The sequence below is a fragment of the Haematobia irritans genome, chromosome 5 (genome assembly GCF_050003625.1).
Source record: "Haematobia irritans isolate KBUSLIRL chromosome 5, ASM5000362v1, whole genome shotgun sequence".
In the NCBI taxonomy this organism is placed as follows: Eukaryota; Metazoa; Arthropoda; class Insecta; order Diptera; family Muscidae; genus Haematobia; species Haematobia irritans.
The window spans coordinates 165,050,267-165,073,590 of NC_134401.1; the positions used below are offsets into that span (position 1 = coordinate 165,050,267).

The 23,324-nt window shown below is 26.8% G+C and overlaps 1 protein-coding gene and 1 long non-coding RNA gene across 4 annotated transcripts in view; one reads left to right on the forward strand and one right to left on the reverse strand.

Annotated features, from left to right (window-relative positions):
* Pkn (serine/threonine-protein kinase N) overlaps positions 1 to 23,324 on the reverse strand; it is a 209,851-nt gene that overhangs the window by 177,805 nt on the left and 8,722 nt on the right. The window lies entirely within an intron of this gene.
* Positions 10,562 to 18,017, forward strand: LOC142240580 (uncharacterized). Its single transcript, XR_012723321.1, has 3 exons — positions 10,562 to 10,920; positions 17,362 to 17,661; positions 17,727 to 18,017. It is a non-coding gene; the product is annotated as an uncharacterized LOC142240580 (long non-coding RNA).

A 23,324-nucleotide genomic window follows, 5' to 3' on the forward strand; every position in this document is an offset into this window, starting at 1 on the left:
CAATAATTGGACTATTCACTATCAAATAAATTATTCAAAAAGCTTAAGGCCTCTTGACGCCGAAGTCCGATTCGTGGCCGATTATCGATTTTTGGCCGAATGCCGAAGACGAAGCGGATGCTCTAGCATACACAAGGTCGTGGGTTCGATTCCTGCTTCGACCGAAAACCAAAAAGTTTTTCAGCGATGGATTATCCCACCACTGTAATGCTGGTGACATTTCTGAGGTTTTCAAAGCTTCTCTAAGTGGTTTCACTGCAACGTGTAACGCCGTTCGGACTCGGCTATAAAAAGGAGGTCGCTTGTCATTGAGCTTAACATGGAATCGGGCAGCACTCAGTGATAAGAGAGAAGTTCACCCATGTGGTATCACAATGGACTGAATAGTCTAAGTGAGCCTGATACATCGGGCTGCCACCTAACCTAAACCTAAGGTTGGGTCCAAATTTGGAGTAACAACCATTTTAATAAATAAAATCCTAAAATGCATACCCGATGACGTCGAACAACGAAATCTTTCTAAATATTTCGAAAGTTCTAAGCACGCCAATTACGGTTTAAGGATATGGTCAAACTAAACAAATATGTAAATGAGTGTCAAACTTTTATATTCAATATTAGATACAAATGTAAGCTGGTTTGACTGTGGCGACGCATTCTATTTTGATTTCTGTCAAATATTTGCCGAGTGTAACCATACCATAGGAACACAAACCCGTTTTCGAAGACCCAGAATATAAAATCTTGAAACTTAGTAAAACCAGCCTTCAGGTAAATTTTTCTCAACGTTGAAGAAAAAGAATAAAAATCTTCTGAACTCCTCAACAAAATTGATGCCATAAAAAGGGACCATGCTTGCTTTTTTCTAAGTCAAATCTTATGAAAAATGAAGTAAATGATGCACTAAGTTCAGATTTGTGATGGATGAATATCGGCTTTTATTTGATTTGATTGATACCGACCCAGAAGGAAGGATTTTTGATTTCAGATTTAACTGATAAATGCAGAAAACTTTTTTGTGCAAATTCAAGAATTCAAGAAAAAAATCTTTTTTTTTTCAATTGAATTAAATGCGTATCTTATAATCCTATGAATTGAAAAAAAAAAACCAAAAAGAATTTTTAAAATAAATAATTTTCAAATATAAAAATTTTTGTATGAATTTTTTCCTTTTTTGAAAAAAGTCAGCGGCAACGCTGATTACAGTGTTAAGTAGTCATTGCTATGCTAATGATCATGTCCAATAACAAACGCTTTAACTCTCTTACTCTCAATTATTATGTTAAATAGATTATGCTAAAATACAATCAAATGATAACATAACTGTTTGTCTCTTACTCTCAATTGATGTTGTCTTATATCACCCTCAAATATGTACTCACAGCGTTTTTAATGCAATCACTATGTAAGATGCATTGAGTGATTCCATCATTAAATACTCTTGATTACACATACTCTAATTTGGCAACAAGCATAATGATAGCAACGACTTCTCTCAATCTCTCTCTCTATCTCTGCATATCAAACAAACCGAGAGTGGGATGAGATATTGGAAATATCCCAATGCTCAGCTAAATACAACTTTAGATTCTAACCAGGGCTGTCAATTTTGCCGACTTTATAGTCAAAAAGTAGATACGATATTAGCTCCGTTAGATATTTGTAAAGAATAGTTTTATCCAAAAATTGCTGAAGAAATCAATTTTATTATTGCCGATTATGACAATTTTTTCTTAAAAAAAGGGACAATTTTTCTTGAAATTTTATTGGCAGCCCTGATTCTATACTCCTTATTTCCGTATCTTCTTGAAAATAATTTCTCGAGATCTCTCTTATACTTCTTTGGTAGTTTCACATCATATTGTTGACCAGTGTAAATAGAAAAACTCAAAATTATAAAATCGTACATCATTTTTCCCCTTCTAGAAACAAACAACTGTATTTTATAGTAACAACCCAATTTTATGAAGTTCATTTACATGTTTCCATCATAAATTCACAAAAAAAAATAAAACCCAAAGAAATAAAGATTCAGAAATTTCCCACTATTGTCACTGCATCCCAAGAAGAAGATAGAGAACAAACAGACAGACTGACTATTTTCCCCAGGAAATATGGTTTGAATCAAAAAAATTGTAGCATAAATTCAGCACAGCCGTATGGAACTGAAGAGGGGTGTGGCGGAGTTGGGACATATACTCTACCCCCCAGAACTCCATAGAAATATGATAAAAATTATTTGCTGCAGCAGAGTAACCCCCCAGAAATAATGTTCATGTTAAAGTAGGTGTCTGCAATCATATTGCGGAACATTCTTCCAAATTCATTTACTGTGAAAATTCATGCCACTCACTCACTACTACTGCAGTTACTGCTAAAGATAAGAAAAATTAAAATCAAAACCCCATCAACCCAGAGGGAGGACAACTGACTGTTTAACTCAGCAGTCTTTTTACTCAGTGGCTGCTGGGTTTTGTTTTTGTTGTTTTCATTCAGTTTTGGGCCAAATTTGGATATTGGATTTTGATTCGCTTGGAGTATTGCACAGCAGCTTTATGTCTTTATTTATCTCTCAGTGCTCAGTGCAACGCTCATTAACTGGGCTACTCATATGATTGCATATTCTCCAAGCAATATGGTTATAGATGGGCTAATTCACACAATAGGCCATAGCTAAGTTACCCACATTTGGGAGTAGTATGTGATGACGGTGATGAGGCTGTTATTATTTTTCTTATTTAGATTGCCTTTGGGCTTTTTAGTTTAATTTCATTATAAATAGGGATGCCATAAGACAATTTTTTTTTTTCAAATCACAGGGATTTAAGATGAATTGAGATTATGGGAAATCGTTTTTTTTTTTTTTTTAATTTTAGATTTATATAAAATTTTCCAAAAATTCTTCCAATTAATTGCATTGAAATCCAAGTATGCCATTTCTATTTATGCAAACTGTTTTGCGGGTTTTTCCCTTTCACTAGTGGTTTTTGGACCTTATGTTGTGTCTACTCTTATAATTACCATTTAAGTGCTTTACTTGATAATGCTGGTGGTGGGGGATGATTGTGGATGCTCAAATGTATTTGATTACCTCAGCTTTATGGTATTCATACACGAGTACTATGGAATTACATCATGTGAAACCTTTGCTTACAAAGATGATGGGGCTATTGCCCCATCTTTGTCAAGAGTCATTCTTGCGTTTTGTGGTTTATCTTTATTTATGTCGGTTTTAGCCTGTATGCAGCTCCTTTGAAGCTTTAATTTTCCCGCTTGTTTTGGAAAAATAGATTTCTTAGATAATACCGCCACCACCGCACGATTGGTAAAGTGGATAAATCAATGAAAACGAGAGGTGAACAATTCTTGACAAAATTTTCTATAGAAATAAAATTTTGACAAAGTTATCTATTGAAATAACATTTTGACAAAATTTTCTATAGAAATAACATTTTGGCAAAATTTTCTATAGAAATAAAATTTTGACAAAATTTTCTATAGAAATAAAATGTTGACAAAATTTTCTATAGAAATAAAATGTTGACAAAGTTATCTATGGAAATAACATTTTGAGAACATTTTCTATAGAAATTAAATTTTGACAAAATTTTCTATAGAAATAAAATTTTGACAAAATTTTCTATAGAAATAAAATTTTGACAAAATTCTCTATAGAAATAAAATTTTGACAAAATTTTCTATAGAAATAAAATTTTGACAAAATTTTCTATAGAAATAAAATTTTGGCAAAATTTTCTATAGAAATAAAATTTCGACAAAATTTTTTATAGAAATAAAATTTTGACAAAATTTGCTATAGAAATAACATTTTACAAAATTTTTTATAGAAATAAAATGTTGACAACATTTTCTATAGAAATAAAATTTTAATAAAATTGTCTATAGAAATAAAATTTTAACACAATTTTGTATAGAAATAAAATTTTGACACAATTTTCTATAGAAATAAAATTTTGACAAAATTTTCTATAGAAATAAATTTTTGACGAAATATTCTATGGGAGTAAAATTTTGACAAAATTTTCTATAGAAATAAAATTTTGACAAAATTTTCTATAGAAATAAAATTTTGACAAAATTTTCTATAGAAATAAAATTTTAATAAAAATTTTCTATAGAAATAAAATTTTGATAAAATTTTCTATAGAAATAAAATTTTGACAAAATTTTGTATAGAAATAAAATTTTCCAAAAATTTTTTATAGAAATAAAATGTTGCAAAAATTTCCTATAGAAATAAAATGTTGACAAAATTTTCTATAGAAATTAAATTTTGACAAAATTTTCTATACAAATGAAATTTTAAGAAAATTTTCTATAGAAATAAAATTTTGACAAAATTTCCTATAGAAATAAAATTTTGACAAAATTTCCTATAGAAATACCATTTTTACAAATATTTTCTATAGAAATAAAATTTTGACAAAATTTCCTATAGAAATAAAATTTTGACAAAAATTTCCTATAGAAATAAAATTTTGATAAAATATTCTATAGAAATCAAATTTTGACAAAATTTTGTGTAGAAATAAAATTTTAATAAAATTGTCTATAGAAATAAAATTTTGATAAAAATTTCCTATAGAAATAACATTTTGATAAAAATTTCCTATAGAAATAAAATTTTGATACATTTTTCTATAGAAATAAAATTTTGACAAAATTTTGTATAAACATAAAATTTTCCAAAAATTTTTTATAGAAATAAAATGTTGACAAAATTTGCTATAGAAATAAAATTTTGACAAAATTTTCTATAGAAATGAAATTTTAACAAAATTTTCTATAGAAATAAAATTTTGACAAAATTTCCTATAGAAATACACTTTTTACAAAATTTTCTCATAAACTTCAAACAGATTTCATGGCTATCCTGGATCAATCTTCACCGCCGAATCAGCCGCTACGTGGAAAATTTATATTATGTTCAGATTCGCAATCAGCGATCAAGGCAATTCAAAACATTAACAATCGCAGTGTCATAGTATCAAAAATAAGGGACATATTAATTAAATACCATACACAATTTAAAATAATGTGGATCCCGGGACACGCGGGTATCTTAGGAAATACATTAGCGGACGAAGCAGCAAAATTTGCCTCAAATGCACCTATCTTGCGATATATTGTACCCAACCGGAATGACTTGAAAAGACTTGCCTACGAATACCTAAAGCAACAAGAAAACTTAGAATGGGATGACTACGAACACTACTACAAACAATTTAACCCATATAAAACTACACCAATTTTCCCTAATTCAGTATCTAGATTATGGATTAAAAAATTCATACGTCTTCGACTTGGCCACACCTCGCTAACCCACCAACATATCTTCAATAGTAAACCTGCGGAATTGTGTCCTGCGTGCGGCTTGCAGCAAGTGGACATTAAACACATCGTTTTCAGTTGTACCAAGATAATCGAAGCTCAACTTACAATTTTTAGCTCACGATGCCTCCCTGATCTTCTAAAGACAGCAACACCAGTTAATATCCAAAATGTTCACAAAATTTTAACACATTGTAATATATGGCATCTTATTTAATTACATATCAATATGTTAACATAAATTTAGGTCGAAACCTTAGTTGTTAGTACCTTAATTTTTTTGTATTTATTTTCATAATTTAATGTGATTTTGAATAAACTAATAATAATAATAACAAAATTTTCTATAGAAATAAAATTTTACACAAATTTTCTATAGAAATAAAATTTTACACAAATTTTCTATAGAAATAAAATTTTCAGAAAATTTTCTATAGTAATAACATTTTTACAAAATTTTCTATAGAAATAAAATGTTGACAAAATTTTCTATAGAAATAAACTTTGACAAAATTTTCTATAGAAATAAAATTTTGACAAAATTTTCTATAGAAATAAAATTTTGACAAAATTTTCTATAGAAATAAAATTTTGACAAAATTTTCTATAGAAATAAAATTTTGACAAAATTTTCTATAGAAATAAAATTTTGACAAAATTTTCTATAGAAATAAAATTTTGACAAAATTTTCTATAGAAATAAAATTTTGACAAAATTTTATAAAAATAAAATTTTGACAAAATTTTCTATAGAAATAAAATTTTGACATTTTGAATAGAAATAAAATTTTGACAAAATTTTCTATAGAAATGAAATTTTAACAAAATTTTCTATAGAAATGAAATTTAAACAAAATTTTCTATAGAAATAAAATTTTGACAAAATTTCCTATAGAAATACAATTTTTACAAAATTTTCTATAGAAATAAAATTTTGACAAAATTTCCTATAGAAATACAATTTTTACAAAATTTTCTATAGAAATAAAATTTTAATAAAATTATCTATAGAAATAAAATTTTGACAAAATTTTCTATAGAAATAAAGTTTTCAGAAAATTTTCTATAGAAATAAAATTTTGACAAAATTTTCTATAGAAATAAAATTTTGACAAAATTTTCTATTAGAAACCAAATATTGACAAAATTTCCTGTAGAAATACATTTTTTACAAAATTTGCTATAGGCATAAAATTTTAACAAAATTTTCTTTAGAAATAAAATTGTGGCAAAAATTTGCTATAGAAATAAAATTTAAACAAAATTTTCTATAGAAATAAAATTTTAACAAAATTTTCTATAGAGATAAAATTTTGACAAAATTTTCTAGACAAATTTTGACAAAATTTTCTATAGAAATAAAATTTTGACAAAATTTTCAATAGAAATAAAATTTTTACAAAATTTTCTATAGAAATAAAATTTTGACAAAATTTTCAATAGAAATAAAATTTTAACAAAATTGTTTATAGAAATAAAATTTTGATTATTTAATATTTGTATTATTTAATATTTCAATTGAGATTGAAACCATCATTTTATTGATTGAATTATTGAAATATTTTCCCAATTATCATTCCATTCTATTGTAATATATATTTTATATAATTCGAGTGCCTTTCATTAGCTATTTAAAAATAAATATAATTTTATAATTAAAGTTTTTTTTAAATACATATTGCTCAACTACTAAATATCAGGTATTTGTAACAAAAAGCGGCTTAAAGAAACAATTGCGAGTGCGAATAAACGCCATCATTATTACTGAACTGAAGTCATGCATCAAAACCGCGTCACCAGCTTGAAGAAATTTTTGCTGTTACATGTTGTCATGGAGTTGTAGTAGCGAATAACAACCAGCGTCAGACAAAACATTAAGCAATTGCAATCGCTGCTGTTGGTGTTCAATAGCTAATGCTTCTTATAAGTGGTGGGGTGGCCAATAGACAGGCAGTCTCTGTGACTTTTGAGCACGCGTGCCCATTTTCCCCCAAAACACCGTTCAAGCTAAGCTTAACTCAACTCAGTGGAGCTGAGTGAAAGTGAAAATTGCTAAAATACAAAAACAATAAAAAGCCAAATAAATGGATGGATTGGTATTAAAAGTCAGGGAGACCCAATAATAGTACTCTTGGCCAACCATTAGGTGATTTTCTTCCATGGATTATAGCAAAAAAAAAACTAAATCGTCAAGTCTAACAAATGTTGGTATTTTCCTACATTTTTGGCATGGCTCCCCTGGACAGGTTTCATTAAAAAATTAAGACCAAGCCAAGACTTAACCGTTAAGCTGCTGTATTTTTTTTTCTAATTTTATCCTGTTGGATATTTCCATTGATTTCTCTAAGATTTCAATTTTATTAAGGCTACCTTGACCTAAGCAGGAGCTAACAAGACTATAACCACAATAATTCATTCATACTCGTATGACTAATCAAAATTCTAAAATAAAATGTAAATCTGCATTTGTTCTTAATTCTCTTGGTTTATCTTTTTGTCATGCTTGCCGGATAGCTGCCACTCATGTTGGCCCCTTATTCTTGGACACTTGACTTGTTTGTGCCACTTTTTATTTGGGTTGAGAGGGAGATCAGCAACAAGAAGTCATCCAGAATTCTTGTTTTCTTTTTGTTAATCACTTTAAGTCTCTTCCCACCTCTAAGCCTCTTTGCCTATATAAGCATTGATATGCTTGATTCTGGTTACTGTCAAAGGAAATGTTAACCTAGTTTTCATGTCAATTTGGTATTAGGATATATTTTCTTGTGTGGACTGTAAGCAATTACCGATAAAACTAAAATAATAAAATTAAAGTTTAGAAAAAAAATTTACAAAAAAAAACAATCTCTTTTTTGGGAAAAAAATAAAATGTAGATAAAATTTCTATAAAAAAAAATTATATATTTTTTTAATAAAATGGAGATCAATTTTTCCAAAGTCTCTTAAAAAAAATTCTACAAAAATTTCTATGACCTATTCAAATTTATTTTTGTTCATGAAAATCAGTAGATTCGAGAAAATAAAATGTGTACAAACATTTTTTTTGTACCAATTTTATTCAATAAAAATAAAATTTAAAAAAATGTTCTATGAAAATGAATTTTAGAAAAAATTTCTATGAAAATAAAATTTAGAAAAAATGTCTATGAAAATAAATTTTTAAATTTTTTTTTATAAAATTTGTGCATAGTTTTCAATTAAAAAAAAAACTTGCCAAAACTGATACAAGGCAACACCTCTCACAAAAAATTCGAATAAAATTTAAACATAATTTTCTTGGGAACAAAAGAAACAAAGAATGAACATAAAATTTAGAAACAAATTCTATAAAAATAAAAATTTTACATTTTTTTTTTTAAATTTGGCCAAAATTTTTAATGTAAAAAAAATTAGGCAAAACTCTTACAATACAACTCTCAGAAAAAAGTAAAATAAAATTTGTACAAACTATTCTTTAATGAAGATAACATTTTTTTCAATGAAGATAAAATTAAAAACAAATCTATGAAAATAAAATTTGTAAATTTTTTTTAATAAAATTTGGACAAACTTTTCAATGTAAATAAAATTTTGGAAAACATCTACAGGGCATTACCTCTCGAAAAAAAAATTTCTTTGAGAACAAAATTTATTCAATAATAAAAATAAAATTTAGCAATAAATTCTATGAAAATAAAATTTTTACATTGTTTTTTTTTTTTTTTTTGAAAATTAAATTTGGATAAACTTTCCAATCTAAATAAATATTTTTACCAAACCAAAAGTAAACGAAAAAGTCTACCACCGATTAGACTTTATTTTAGTTCATGAAAATTGGTTGATTTACGAAACTAAATTTTTACAAATTTTTTTGAAAATAAATTTTTACAAAATTTTCATTTATTAAATGAAAATAAAATTTACAAAATATTTCAATGAAAACAAATTTGTTACATTTTTTTTCTTTGAAAATAAAGTTTAGAAAAAAATTTCTATGAAATAAAATTTTGAAAAAAAATCTTTAAAAAAAAATTAATAAAATTTGGACAATGTATTCAAAGTAAATAAAAATGGCAAAACTGTTACAGGAAAATACCACTTTCAGAAAAAAGTCAAATAAAATTTTTATAAAATTTTCTTTGAGAACAAAATGTTTCCATAAAAGTAAACTTTAGCAAAAAAAATAAAATTTTTACAATTTTTTAGAAAATTAAATTTGGACAATCTTTCCAATGTAAATAAAAATGTTGGCCGAACCAAAAGTAAACGAAAAAGTCTACGATCGGTTAGATTTTATTTCAGTTGATTTACGAAAATAAAATATTTAAAAATTTTTCTTTGAAAAACTGTTACAATACAACTACCAGAGAAAATGCAAATCTCAGAAAAAATAAAATAAAATTTGTACAAAATATTCTTTAGTGAAGATAACATTTTTTCAATGAAGATACATTTTTTTCAATGGACAAACTTTTCAATGAAAACTGCTACAGGGCATTACCTCTCGAAAAAAATTGAACAAAATTTTTCTTTATGAAAAAAATTATTACATTAAAATAAAATTTACAAAAATATTTCAATGAAAACAAAATTTTTACACTTTTTTCAAAATAAAATTCAGAAAAAAAATTCTGTGAAATAAAATAAAATTTAGAAAAAATTTTCATGAAAATAAAAAGTTTAATAAAATTTGGGCAATGTATTCAAAGTATATAAAAATGGCAAAACTATTACAGGGAAATACCACTTTCAGAAAAAATCAAATAAAATTTGTATAAAACTTTCTTTGAGAACAAAATTTTTCCATAAAAATAAAATTTAGCAAAAAAATCTATGAAAATAAAATTTGGACAAATTAAATTTTAATGTAAATAAAAATTTTGGCCAACCCAAAAGTAAACGAAAAAGTCTACGACCGATTAGACTTTATTTTAGTTCATTAAAATAAGTTGATTTACGAAAATACAATTTTTAAAAATTTTTCTTTGAAAATAAATGTTTACAAAATTTTCTTTGAGAAAAAAATGTATTTAATGAAAATAAAATTTACAAAATATTTCAATGAAAACAAAATGTTTACACTTTGTTTGAAAATAAAATTTTGTAAAGAGAAAATACAGCTTTCACTAAACTGTCAAATAAAATATGTACAAAATTTTCTTTGAAAACAAAATTTTTTCAATGAAAATAAAATTTAAAAATAATTTCTATCGAAACAAAATTTTTTAATTTTTTAGTAAATTTTGGACAAACTTTTCAGTGTAAATTACATTTTGCCAAAACCCTTACAAAGCAATACCAGTCTCAGAAAAAAGCCAACGAAAATTTTTATGACCGACTTAACTTTATTTTAGTTCATGAAAATTTTCGTAGTAAAAAAAATTGTGCAAAATTTTGAGTGATTTTCATTTTCTCACTATCTATAAAAAAATACCAAATAAAAGTTTCTGTTAAATTAAAATTTCTTCTGTGTATTGTTTGAGGACATTTCTACAAAACTTAAGGCATTGAACTTGAAAACATAACCGCAGTTATACCAGTTTTTTATCGTATTGTTGTCATCAACATCTGCAGTTGTTTTCCTGATTGGTATGTTTTTCTTTTTTTGTGAAAATTTAGTAAGAAAAAAATCACCATTCGCTTTAAATTTTATTATATTCCAATTTTTTGTTCATGGGTTTTAGCGGTCAATAGCAAATTTTTGCAGTATTTGAAAACTATTTGAATTAACTCGTTCCTGGCTATAGTAAGTTAAGCTGTCAGGTGACTTGGTGGAGCTGTTGTTGGAATCACCTATGCTTGGTCATCGAGCAGCTGTCTGCTATTGAATGCTGCTACCCTCTGCTTGGCCAGTCAGTTTAGCCATGCATTCAACAACAACTGGTAGCGAATGATTTTGTTTGTTTGGGGTTCCTGGATTTGAAGCATATGTCAGCCAATGGTGAATGCCCCCACCCCATAGTCAAATGTCTGTCGACCATAATTGTACACTAAAATTGATTGTTTTCAAAGAAAGAAATTGTTGCTGCTACTGCCACGTCCCCGATTTGTTTCATCAAATAACCCCTCTGGTCATTGCAGTAGGCGCAGTCAGTCACTACAACGGATGTTTTGTCCATGCCTTTGTTTATGCGTTGGTGATCCGCTTGGCAAATATAAACAAATTGACGTCTTTGCTATTGTCCGCTTCATCTTACATATATTATCAGAGGCTGTGTTAATAGATACTTCAATCTTTGGCAGTCATTATTACATGAACCACAATTTGAACTACCGGTTATCTTTCTTTCCACCATGAAACAGAATTAATTTCCTGGTTGACATCCCACGGCGGAAAAACATAACAGGATTATAGGCAATTTTGTCAAAATTTTATTTCTATAGAAAATGTTGTCAACATTTTATTTCTAAGAAAAATTTGTAAAAAAATTTATTGCTACAGAAAAATTTTGTCAAAATTTTATTTTTATAGAAAATTTTGTCAAAATTTTATTTCTATAGGAAATTTTATCAAAATTTAATTTCTATAGAAAATTTTTAGCAAAATTATATTTCTATAGAATATTTTGTCAAAATTTTATTTCTATAAAAAATTTTGTCAAAATTTTATTTGTATAGAAAATTTTATTTCTATAAAAAATTTTGGCAAAGTTTTATTACTATAGAAAGTCAAAATTTTATTTCTATAGAAAATTTTGTCAAAATTTAATTTCTATAGAAAATTTTGTCAAAATTTTATTTCTATAAAAAATTTTGGCAAAATTTTATTTCTATAGAAAATTTGGTCAAAATGCTATTTCTATAGAAAATTTTGTCAAAATTTAATTTCTATAGGAAATTTTGTCAAAATTTTAATTCTAAAGAAAATGTCAAAATTTTATTTCTATAGAAAATTTTGTCAAAATTTTATTTCTATAAAAAATGTTGGCAAAATTTTATTTCTATAGAAGATTTCGTCAAAATTTTATTTCTATAGACAATAATTTTGTCAAAATTATATTTCTATAGAAAATTTTGTCAAAATTTTATTTCTATAGAAAATTTTGTCAAAATTTCATTTCTATAGAAAATTTTTCAAAATTTTATTTCTATAGCAAATTTTGTCAAATTTTAATTTCTATAGAAAATTTTGCCAAAATTTTATTTCTATAGAAAATTTTGTCAAAATTTTATTTCTATAGAAAATTTTTGTCAAAATTTTATTTCTATAGAAAATTTTATCAAAATTTTATTTCTATAGAAAATTTTGTCAAAATTTTATTTCTATAGGAAATTTTGTCAAAATTTTATTTCTATAGGAAATTTTGTCAAAATTTTATTTCTAAAGAAAATGTTGTCAAAATTTTATTTCTATAAAAAATTTTGGCAAAATTTTATTTCTATAGATGATTTTGTCAAAATTTTATTTCTATAGGAAATTTTGTCAAAACTTTATTTCTATAGAAGATTTTGTCAAAATTTTATTTCTATAGGAAATTTTGTCAAAACTTTATTTCTATAGTAAATTTTGTCAAAATTTTATTTCTATAGAAAATTTTGTCAAAATTTTATTTCTATAGAAGATTTTGTCAAAATTTTATTTCTATAGGAAATTTTGTCAAAATTTTATTTCTATAGAAAATTTTGTCAAAATTTTATTTCTATAGACAATAATTTTGTCAAAATTTTATTTCTATAGAAAATTTTATTTCTATAGAAAATTTTGTCAAAATTTCTATAGAAAATTTGGTCAAAATGTTATTTCTATAGACAATATTTGCAAAATTTTATTTCTATAGAAGCTTTTTTCAAAATTTTATTTTTATAGAAAATTTTTGCAGAAGTTTTGTTTTCTATAGAAAATTTTGTCAAAATTTTATTTGTAGAAAAAATGTTATTTCTGTAGAAAATTTTTGAAAAATTTTATATATATAGAAAAGTTTTGCAAAATTTTATTTCTGTAGAAGTTTTACAAAATTTTTGTCATTGCTCTAGAAAATTTTGTCAACATTTTATATCTATAGAAAATTTTTCTAATTTTTTTATAGTAATAACATAATGGTTAGCCCACATTTGATTTCTATGATCTAATAAAAATTCGATTTTTTAAGCTGTCAAAATTTTATAGATATTGACACGCACTTTTCAGCTTTGAGTTTTCCAATATTTTACGAACGGCGAACAAGTTACAATGAGAAACGTTATTTTAAGTACAAATGACTTAAGAATGCAAACAAACAGAAAAACACAATATTTGCAATAAAAATAGAGTGGAATTGAACAAAACATTCAACAGATGTCTGATGTCATTTGGATTTGTTGGATAGCTGGTTGGCTGACATAGTGGATCTATAGCTTCCCAAAATGGGGTGTGGTGAAGGAGAAATAATGGAAAAGAATTGCCCACAAACGAATAAACATCATAAACGCCTGCAGCACATCACAAATAGTAAACCAACACTCAAATGCTTACAGTTTATCAAGAAAAAATCATAAAAATTGAAAAATTACATAGTAATTTTAGTGGCGGGATTATTGTTTATGTGCGTATGTGAGTGACTTCATGATGTAGTCTTGCTTTCCTTCTATCAATGTGTACTGTCTTTCCTTCTGGTTTTATGAGAGGTTTTTCCAAATTGCATCTAGCAGTGCAATGACTTTATTTCTTTTACATATTAGCAAGCAGTTAGGCTTTAATATTAACTGTTAGTATGTATGAGAAATAGAAACAAATTTTTGATGGAATTTTCTATAGAAATAAAATTTTGAGAAAATTTTTTTATAGAAATAACATTTTGAGAAAATTTTTTATAGAAATAAATTTTGAGAATATTTTTTATAGAAATAAAATGTTGACAAATTTTTCTATAGAAATACAATTTTGGCCAAATTTTCTATAGAAATAAAATTTTGACTAAATTTTCTATAGAAATAAAATTTTGACTAAATTTTCTATAGAAATAAAATTTTGACTAAATTTTCTATTGAAATACAATTTTGACAAAATTTCCTATAGAAATAAAATTTGGCTAAATTTTCTATAGAAATAAAATCTTGACTAAATTTTCTATAGAAATAACATTTTGACAAAATTTTCCATAGAAATAAAATTTTGAGAAAATTTTCTATAGAAATAAAATTTTGACTAAATTTTTTACAGAAATAAAATTCTGACAAAATCTTCTATAGAAATAATATTTTGACTAAATTTTCTATAGAAATAAAATCGTGACTAAACTTCCTATAGAAATAAAATTTCGACCAAATGTTCTACAGAAATAACAATTTTGATTAAATTTTCGATAGGAATAAAATTTTGACTAAATTTTCTACAGAAATAAAATTTTGACAAAAATTTTCAATAGAAATAAAATTTTGACTAAATTTTCTGTAGAAATAAAATTTTGACTAAATTTTCTATAGAAATCAAATTTTGACTATATTTTCTATAGAAATAAAATCATGACTAAATTTCCTATAGAAATAAAATTTTGACAAAATTTTCCATAGAACTAAAATTTTGAGAAAATTTTCTATAGAAATAAAATTTTAACTAAATTTTTTACAGAAATAAAATTCTGACAAAACCTCCTATAGAAATAAAATTTTGACAAAATTTTCTATAGAAATAAAATCATGACTAAATTTCCTATAGAAATAAAATTTCGACCAAATTTTCTATAGAAATAACAATTTTGATTAAATTTTCGATGGGAATAAAATTTTGACTAAATTTTCTATAGAAATAAAATTTTAACAATATTTCCTATAGAAATAAAATTTAGACAAAATTTTCCATAGAAATAAAATTTTGACAAAATTTTCTATAGAAATAAAATTTTGATAAAATTTTCTATAGCAATAAAATTTTGACAAAATTTTCTATAGAAATAAAATTTTGATTAAATTTTCGATAGGAAAAACATTTGGACGAAATTTTCTATAGAAATAAAATTTTGACAAAATTTTCTATAGAAATAAGATTTTGATAAAATTTTTTAAGGAAATAAAATATTGAGAAAATTTTCTATAAAAATAAAATTTTGACAAAATGTTCTATCGAAATAAAATTTTTAAAAAATTTTGACAAATTTTTTTATAGAAATAAAGCTTCGACGAAAGTTTCTATAGAAATAAAATTTTGACAAAATTTTCTATAGAAATAAAATTTTGACAAAATTTTCTATAAAAATAAAATTTTGACAAAATTTTCTATAGAAATAAAATTTTGACAAAATTTTCTATAGAACTAAAATTTTGACAAAATTTTCAATAGAAATAAAATTTTGACAAAATTTTCAACAGAAATAAAATTTTGACTAAATTTCCTATAGAACTAAAATTTTGACAAAATTTTCAATAGAAATAAAATTTTGACCAAATTTTCTATAGAAATAAAATTTTGACTAAATTTTCTATAGAAATAAAATGTTGACAAAATTTTCTATAGAAATAAAATTTTGAAAAAATTTTCTATAGAAATAAAATTTTGATAAAAATTTTTAAGGAAATAAAATTTTGCAAAATTTTCTTTTGAAATAAAATTTTGCAAAATTTTCTATAGAAATAAAATTTTTACAAAATTTTCTATAGAAATAAAATTTTGACAAAATTTTCTATAGAAATAAAATTTTAACAAAAGTTTCTATAGAAATAAAATTTCAACGAAAGTTTCTATAGAAATAAAATTTTGACAAAATTTTCTATAGAAATAAAATTTCAACGAAAGTTTCTATAGAAATAAAATTTTGACAAAATTTTCTATAGAAATAAAATTTTGACAAAATTTTCTATAGAAATAAAATTTTGACAAAATTTTCTATAGAAATAAAATTTTGACAAAATTTTCTATAGAAATAAAATTTTGACAAAATTTTCTATAGAAATAAAATTTTGACAAAATTTTCTATAGAAATAAAATTTTGACAAAATTTTCTATAGAAATAAAATTTTGACAAAATTTTCTATAGAAATAAAATTTTGACAAAATTTTCTATAGAAATAAAATTTTGACAAAATTTTCTATAGAAATAAAATTTTGACAAAATTTTCTATAGAAATAAAATTTTGACAAAATTTTCTATAGAAATAAAGTTTTAACAAAATTTTCTATAGAAATAAAATTTTGACAAAATTTTCTTTAGAAATAAAATTTTGACAAAATTTTCTATAGAAATAAAATTTTGACAAAATTTTCTATAGAAATAAAATTTTGACAAAATTTTCTATAGAAATAAAATTTTGACAAAATTTTACTATAGAAATAAAATTTAGACAAAATTTTTGAAGGAAATAAAATTTGGATGAAATTTTTTATGGAAATATAATTTCAACATAATTTTTTTTACTTATCCGTTTGTTTTCCATATTTTTCCTATAAAAAACAAGTCTATTATTATTAATAGTAAATGCTGAACTATTATGATTTATTTACCCATTCTGGCTCTGATCTCCCCCTATGATTGTGACAATACGAAATTCTGTGAAATTCTTGTGACGGGAGGAGCACTGTTGTGCATTTTCATTAATTTAGAGTTTGAAATGTATGCAAATATTTTTTTTATTAATTTGCTCTAGTTTATTGCAACATATCAAACAACAACAAAAACTATGTCACATGGCCTGTCATAGCTGGTTATGCCATTGTTGTTGTTAATTGAGTATGAAATGTGTGACAGTAAAAAAGTGCATCATTGATTTTGTTGGGCGGAAAGAGGAGATAGAGATGATGCAGCAATCTGACTTCGGTGAGAGATGCTTTGGATGGATATTGTACAACTTTTTCATTTAAATTATTTTATGATGAGGATGATGATAGAGTGAGTGAATACATTCCGGATGACTACTATGTATATGGTCACCTAGTTATTTCTAGTTATAGCCGGTGAAAACGAGGATGCAAATATAAAGTTACACCCGGAAAAAATGTCGCAGTTAAACTAACGCTGAATTAAACTTATTTTTTTTTAATTATTTGATTATAGTTAAATTGTATTTTTTTTTTTTTGAAATTTTCCACACGTCAATGAAATTTTCTTTTTTTTTTTTTAGTATGTCTCTAATATTTTATGCAATCAGCCATTTTTTGTTTACATATTAGTGAGAGTACATAAACAACACTCACATATATAGACGACTCTCAACCACCCCAGCAGTTCTCAGTTTAAATGAAAAATTATTACATTTCCAAAAATGGCCATAAAGGTATCCGTGTGCTTCTCTCAACATTATAATCACCTGCAAATCGATTTGTCCCACTAACATGTCCTAGAAAACTAACGCCGCAATGGTTCAAGCCTACAAAACACGCAAGTAGAACAAAATCACCAAAAGATGCAGAGAATCTGAAAGGTGTGCATTCTTCTTAGAAATTGGGAAAGAATTATTTATTATTACGAAGCAACTTTTACTTACAGAAAACGGTGATAGTGATAGCAGCAGATTTAATTTTCGGATGGCCTCAAAAAGAATTGGAACAAACTGGCATAAAAATAGCACAGAACATTTGTGTGACAACCAAACACACACTCACAAGCAGATTCTCTAGTATGGTCGCTAACAAAGTTGTAAGACTGGATTCAAGTTCGTTGTGTTACCCAAAACCAACACCAAAAAGACGACATCAAGAAAATGTCCAAATCAAATCGAACAGTTAACAAAAGTAAAAATAAAGCTACCACCAACCAATAAATAGCCTGTTAACTTTAGCTCTTGGCTCTTAATGTAAATTTCTTTTCATAAGCTGGTTATGTGGTTGTCTTATCTACTTTAGTAGCACGCAGCCAAATGTTGTCGTTGTCGTTTTTATTAACTCTGCCTCTTGTCTTGATCATATGGCACATATATGAGTCATAGTCATATTCATAAAAACACATAACACACAATCGTATGCAATTAAATAAATAAATAAATAATCGCAGAATCTATAAAAAGCAAGGAATAAAGACAAAAGAGGTATACAAACCACAATATTGCATTACATCGAACAACTCTGGAGGGAAAGAAAACGAAGATGAAATGCAAAGTGCTTATAAATAAAAATTGAACAGTTTTTCCATTATTGGCAACCACCACCAGCAGCCTCTTTAGGAAAATAAAGTTCAATGGTAAAAAATACGAGGCGAATGTCTACCTATTGAAAAAAGAAAAACGAAATTATTTGCTTGTATCTTTCAAGATGTCCAAAATAAAAATAAAAACAAAACAGACCGCAGACGACAGAATAACAAAAATAGTGGCAATATTGTGGAAAATGAGACGGAAGGCTGCACAGTGATATTATGACCAAATTGTTGGTAATCATGTAGAATATGTGGCTGTAATGCTGACCAAATTATGGGTTATGTTGTTATCGACATATTTAACTTATTCTACTTTAGGGAAAGACATTGTCGTTATACATTTAGGTTTGGTATAGTGACACAACAAGTGTGATACAACAAGGTGAACAGCGTTTCAAATTAGAGTGAAACCACTTAGGGAAGCTTTGAAACACTCAGAAAGGTCACCAGTATTACTGAGAAGGGACGACCCATCGCTGATTGCCTTTGGTCGACTCTATTATTGAACACATGACCAATTGCATTCAAGCATGATAACTACGGTGTCTACGGTTTATTACAGATTTCTGTATACTACATTATCGACAACAAATGAAATTGTATGCAATCCTCCCATAGTAACACTTTTTCAACAAAAAAATTAAATTATTCACTAGAGGATCAAACACTGTTATCGACCAGCTTTGTTCTGTTGTTATCGATATTTTTACCACATTTGTTATGCATTAAGATTAGGTTAGGTATAGTGACACAGTCCATTGTAATTAAACAAGTGGTGAACTTCTCTCTTTTCAATGAGTGCTGCCCGATACTATTGCCGTTCAGAATTTGTATATAAACGAGTCCGATCAGCTTTTCGAATTGGGGTAAAACCACTTAAAGATGCTTTCAAAAACTCAGAAACGTTACATGTATTACTTAGAGGAGACAATCCATCGGTGATTACCTTTGCTTGACTCTCTTATTGAACCCATGGCAGTTTGTATGCAAGCCGGGCATGATTACCACGGTGGTTATGATTTATTCCACCGTTTGACTGTATTATCGACAACAAACGAAATGTCTAGCCTATGCACATGCCTCCCATAGTAACAATTTTTTCAACTTAGAAAGTTTATATGCATGCCGGGCATGATTACCACGGTGGGTGGCTATGATTTATTTCACCGATTGACTATATTATCGACAACAAACGAAATTTCTGGCATGTACACATGCCTCCCATAGTAACATTTTTTTTCAACTTAAAAATGAAATTATTCACTAGGGATCGACAACGATGTTATCAAGTTATTTTCGGGGCAGAAGAATAAGTTTTCCTGGCTCCTTCAATTGCAATTATTGCCACTAGCATTCCTATCGATGCCATAGTCTTTGTCCTCCTCTGTTTCTTGCAATCCCGTTTATGCCAGTTGTTTCATGTTATGTCACGAAACGAAATAATTGCAACGAAACGAAGCTCTAAATATGGGTCTAAAACGATTTTACGGATGCAGTATTGTTTTTCTTAAACCCAGCAAAAAAAAAATGGAAGTACTTCTAAGGGTACAACTTTAAAAGCACTTCCAAAATATGTCCTCCAAAGATGTTCTTTATTTTAACTACTCAGGAAGTTCTTTTAATTCAATTTTTTATAACTCGTTTTTTTCATATTTTCAAAAGGAATTTTAATTTTTTGTGTTTCAAATAGGTTAAAAAAGAGTAAGGATTAATAAAATGGTACAAATTCTTTAAATTTTGTCAAAAAAAAAAATGCTAAATCCGTTCTAGAAAAATTGCGAATTTTTGGTAATATTTGAGGTCAAAAGTTTCGAATAAAGGTTAGAATGCATTAAAACTCATAAAAAATAAAAAAATAAAAATATTTATTTGATTTACATCCAAAACACTGAATTCAGATCACAACTTAACAAGTGAAGTAAATTCAGTGAAACGGCTGTGGAAATAGTGGACATCCGTCCTATGACAAGCCCATGTTAAATTCATCGCTTCTGCGCCAATTTTTCACCACTTCCGGATCCAAAAAGCAAATGTTCACTACTTTTTTTGCTGGGAATATAATCGGTTGGCCGATAATGCAGTATATTACATTGTATTTATATGTCGATAATGCAGGTATTTTTGTATTTCTATTGAATCATCGGCATACGGAATGCATGTTACGAACGAATTTTCTGAGTTGGGGACTTGGAGATTTTGTGGGCAATTTCCATAAGTTTGGGGATTTCTGTGGGGATTTTTTTCGAGAAATCGGTTTAATCTTTTTTAACAAAATTTTATTCCTATTTTGCCAAAATTTTATTTCTATAGACAATTTTGCCAAAAATTTATTTCTATAGAAAATGTTATCAACATTTTTTTTCTATAGAAAATTTTTTTCAATTTTTTTTTTCTATAGAAATTTTTCGTCAAAATTTTATTTCTATAGAAAATTTTGTCAATTTTTTTTCCATAGAAAATTTTGTCAAATTATTTTTTCTATAGAAAATGTTATCAAAACTGTATTTCTGTATAAAAATTTTGTCAAAAATGTATTTCTATAAAAAAAACTTGCCAAATTCTATTTCTATATAAAAATTTTCCAAATTCTATTTCTATATAAAAATTTTTTTAAAAATGTTATTTGTATAGAAAATTTGCCAAATTTTAATTCTGTATAGGAAATTTTGTTAAAATTTTATTTCTATATAGAAAATTTTGTCCATTTTTTTCTATAGAATATTTTGTCAAAATTTTATTTATGTAGAAAATTTATGAAGTACCTCTTTGCAAAAACTACCAAATCATCAAAAGTTCTACCAATCAGCCAAACAATAAAATTCTACAATTTCTGGTAGTATTCTATCAACTTTGGCAACGTGTCTACCACCCAATTTTACTACTTGACTATTAAATAGTAAATTTTCGTTCATAAATACAATGTGACCGAACTCCCATTTTCATATCTCCAGCATTTGGAAGACGATCACCAGTCTCTTGTGGTTCGAAATCTTAACTTTTAAATTATTAATGATTTTCTACAGCAAAAATGTATTGGGGATTTTTGTGAGGAATTTAGATTTAAATTGGGGATTTTTGGGGACGAAAACATCATAATTTGGGGACAAGAGCCAGAAAAATACTGGTGACACTGCCACGAATAGCTATGTAGTAGAGGTCCATACCGGCGTTTATAAGAGAATAATGTGAGTCGAGAGAAATGTTCCCTACCTAGAAAAAATTATAATGGGATATGACCCACGTGATCTCTTGAGATACCTTCTAACTCTGTGGTAGACGCACTTTGACATGACACAAAAAAAATGAAGGGTGATAATTTTTAAACTCTTATGACGGATCTCTGGCCGATATAAGCCCAATATGCACCTCCAGCGAAAATTTCGTTTGCGTGTAGATAACACTGTTTTGTCATGTATTTCTTATGTTAGCAAAATGTAAACAGTCGATAACAACTCCAATCGATAACAACTGCAATGGCAATGCATTTTCCGAAACGAGATTTCCGCTACCCATAAGAAATGCATTGGTATTTTTGCTACCGAAAATTTAGTGAGACGTTGCTATCGATTGTTTAAATTTTGCTCCCATAAGAAGTGCATACCAGGCTATAGGCATTTACCATTTATCTAGAGTCCATGGGATATCCTGCTTGCACACCCAATACTTGTGTATTCTCCGGCAGATCATGAAGGATAATATAGTACATGATAAAAAAAAATTGTTTTTGCTATAACCTTGCTGAGAGGCTAAGTACCAATCAGTTGACGCTCACATGGCCACGAAGAAGACTTGCGAAAGCAGATGAGGTGAGACCACAACTTCGAGTAGGAAGGCCCCCTAAACTTGTAAATCTATTCTATGTAAGCATGTATAAGTAATAAATATATTTAGGCTGTTTTTATCGACGATTTAAATGTGTTTGTTGATCCGACATATCCTCCCACGTTTATTATGCGCTCAGACTATCAGTTATTCCGGACGGAATGTCGGTGTTTGTAAAAAATCTTTCAGTGTGTCGGATCGATACGACTTGTCGGCGATGACTAAATAATCGGTAAATGTGTTATCGATCCCATAAACATGCAGCAGTATAAGGCATAATCGCCTTCGGACTTAACTTATAATGTGCACAATATATGGGATATGTTCGACGCGAGCACTGTCGTCCGGAATAACTGATAGTCTGTAAAGCGCATTAGCGGAGTAAAATATAAAAGGTCGATAAAGCCATTTTAGCATTAAACGGCAAAGTAACATAGTGGTATTGTTTGTATCTAAATCGACTTTAACACATATACATGGTCCGGTCCTGTTTCATTTCTTCCAAAAAAAATTTGAAAAAACTAAATCCATTTTCTACTAAAACATTTACTTGGTTCGGTAAAAAAACTTTATAAAAAATCATAAATTGAAATTCGTCAATATTTTCTAAATATTGGCGAATTTTAAAAGCAAAGATAGCAAAAAATCTAAATAAACAGAAACACATGCGACAAACGAAAGCAAACAAAAGTATTCTACTTTTGTTGACCCTGTTCCGAATTCATAACGAAGAAAATTGCCAATAATTTGCCAAAAAACCAGTTGTGAGTTTATCTTTTCTCCCTGCCGCTGCCCCTGCCCATTTTCGGTATAAAATATTTGTTTTCGTTACAAACAACAACAACAAAACTGGAAAGTAAATCGAGTATATATGGATATTTTCTGCATGTGTGCGCAGTAGCACAGCAATGGTCACAGGATTATATTGCCGGTATTACATTTATATCTGGCGTTTAAGCAAATTGTAATCGTTTTGTGGGTAACAACAGACAACAGGTTCTTCATATCGTTAAGCTGGTGATATAATGTTGGCATGATTTCGTAGGTAAAAGCAATGTTCTATTCCCAAAAGGAGGTTATGGCGAATGTAAGTGTGTGTGTGTGTGGCATAAATATCTATGTAGATTCTTT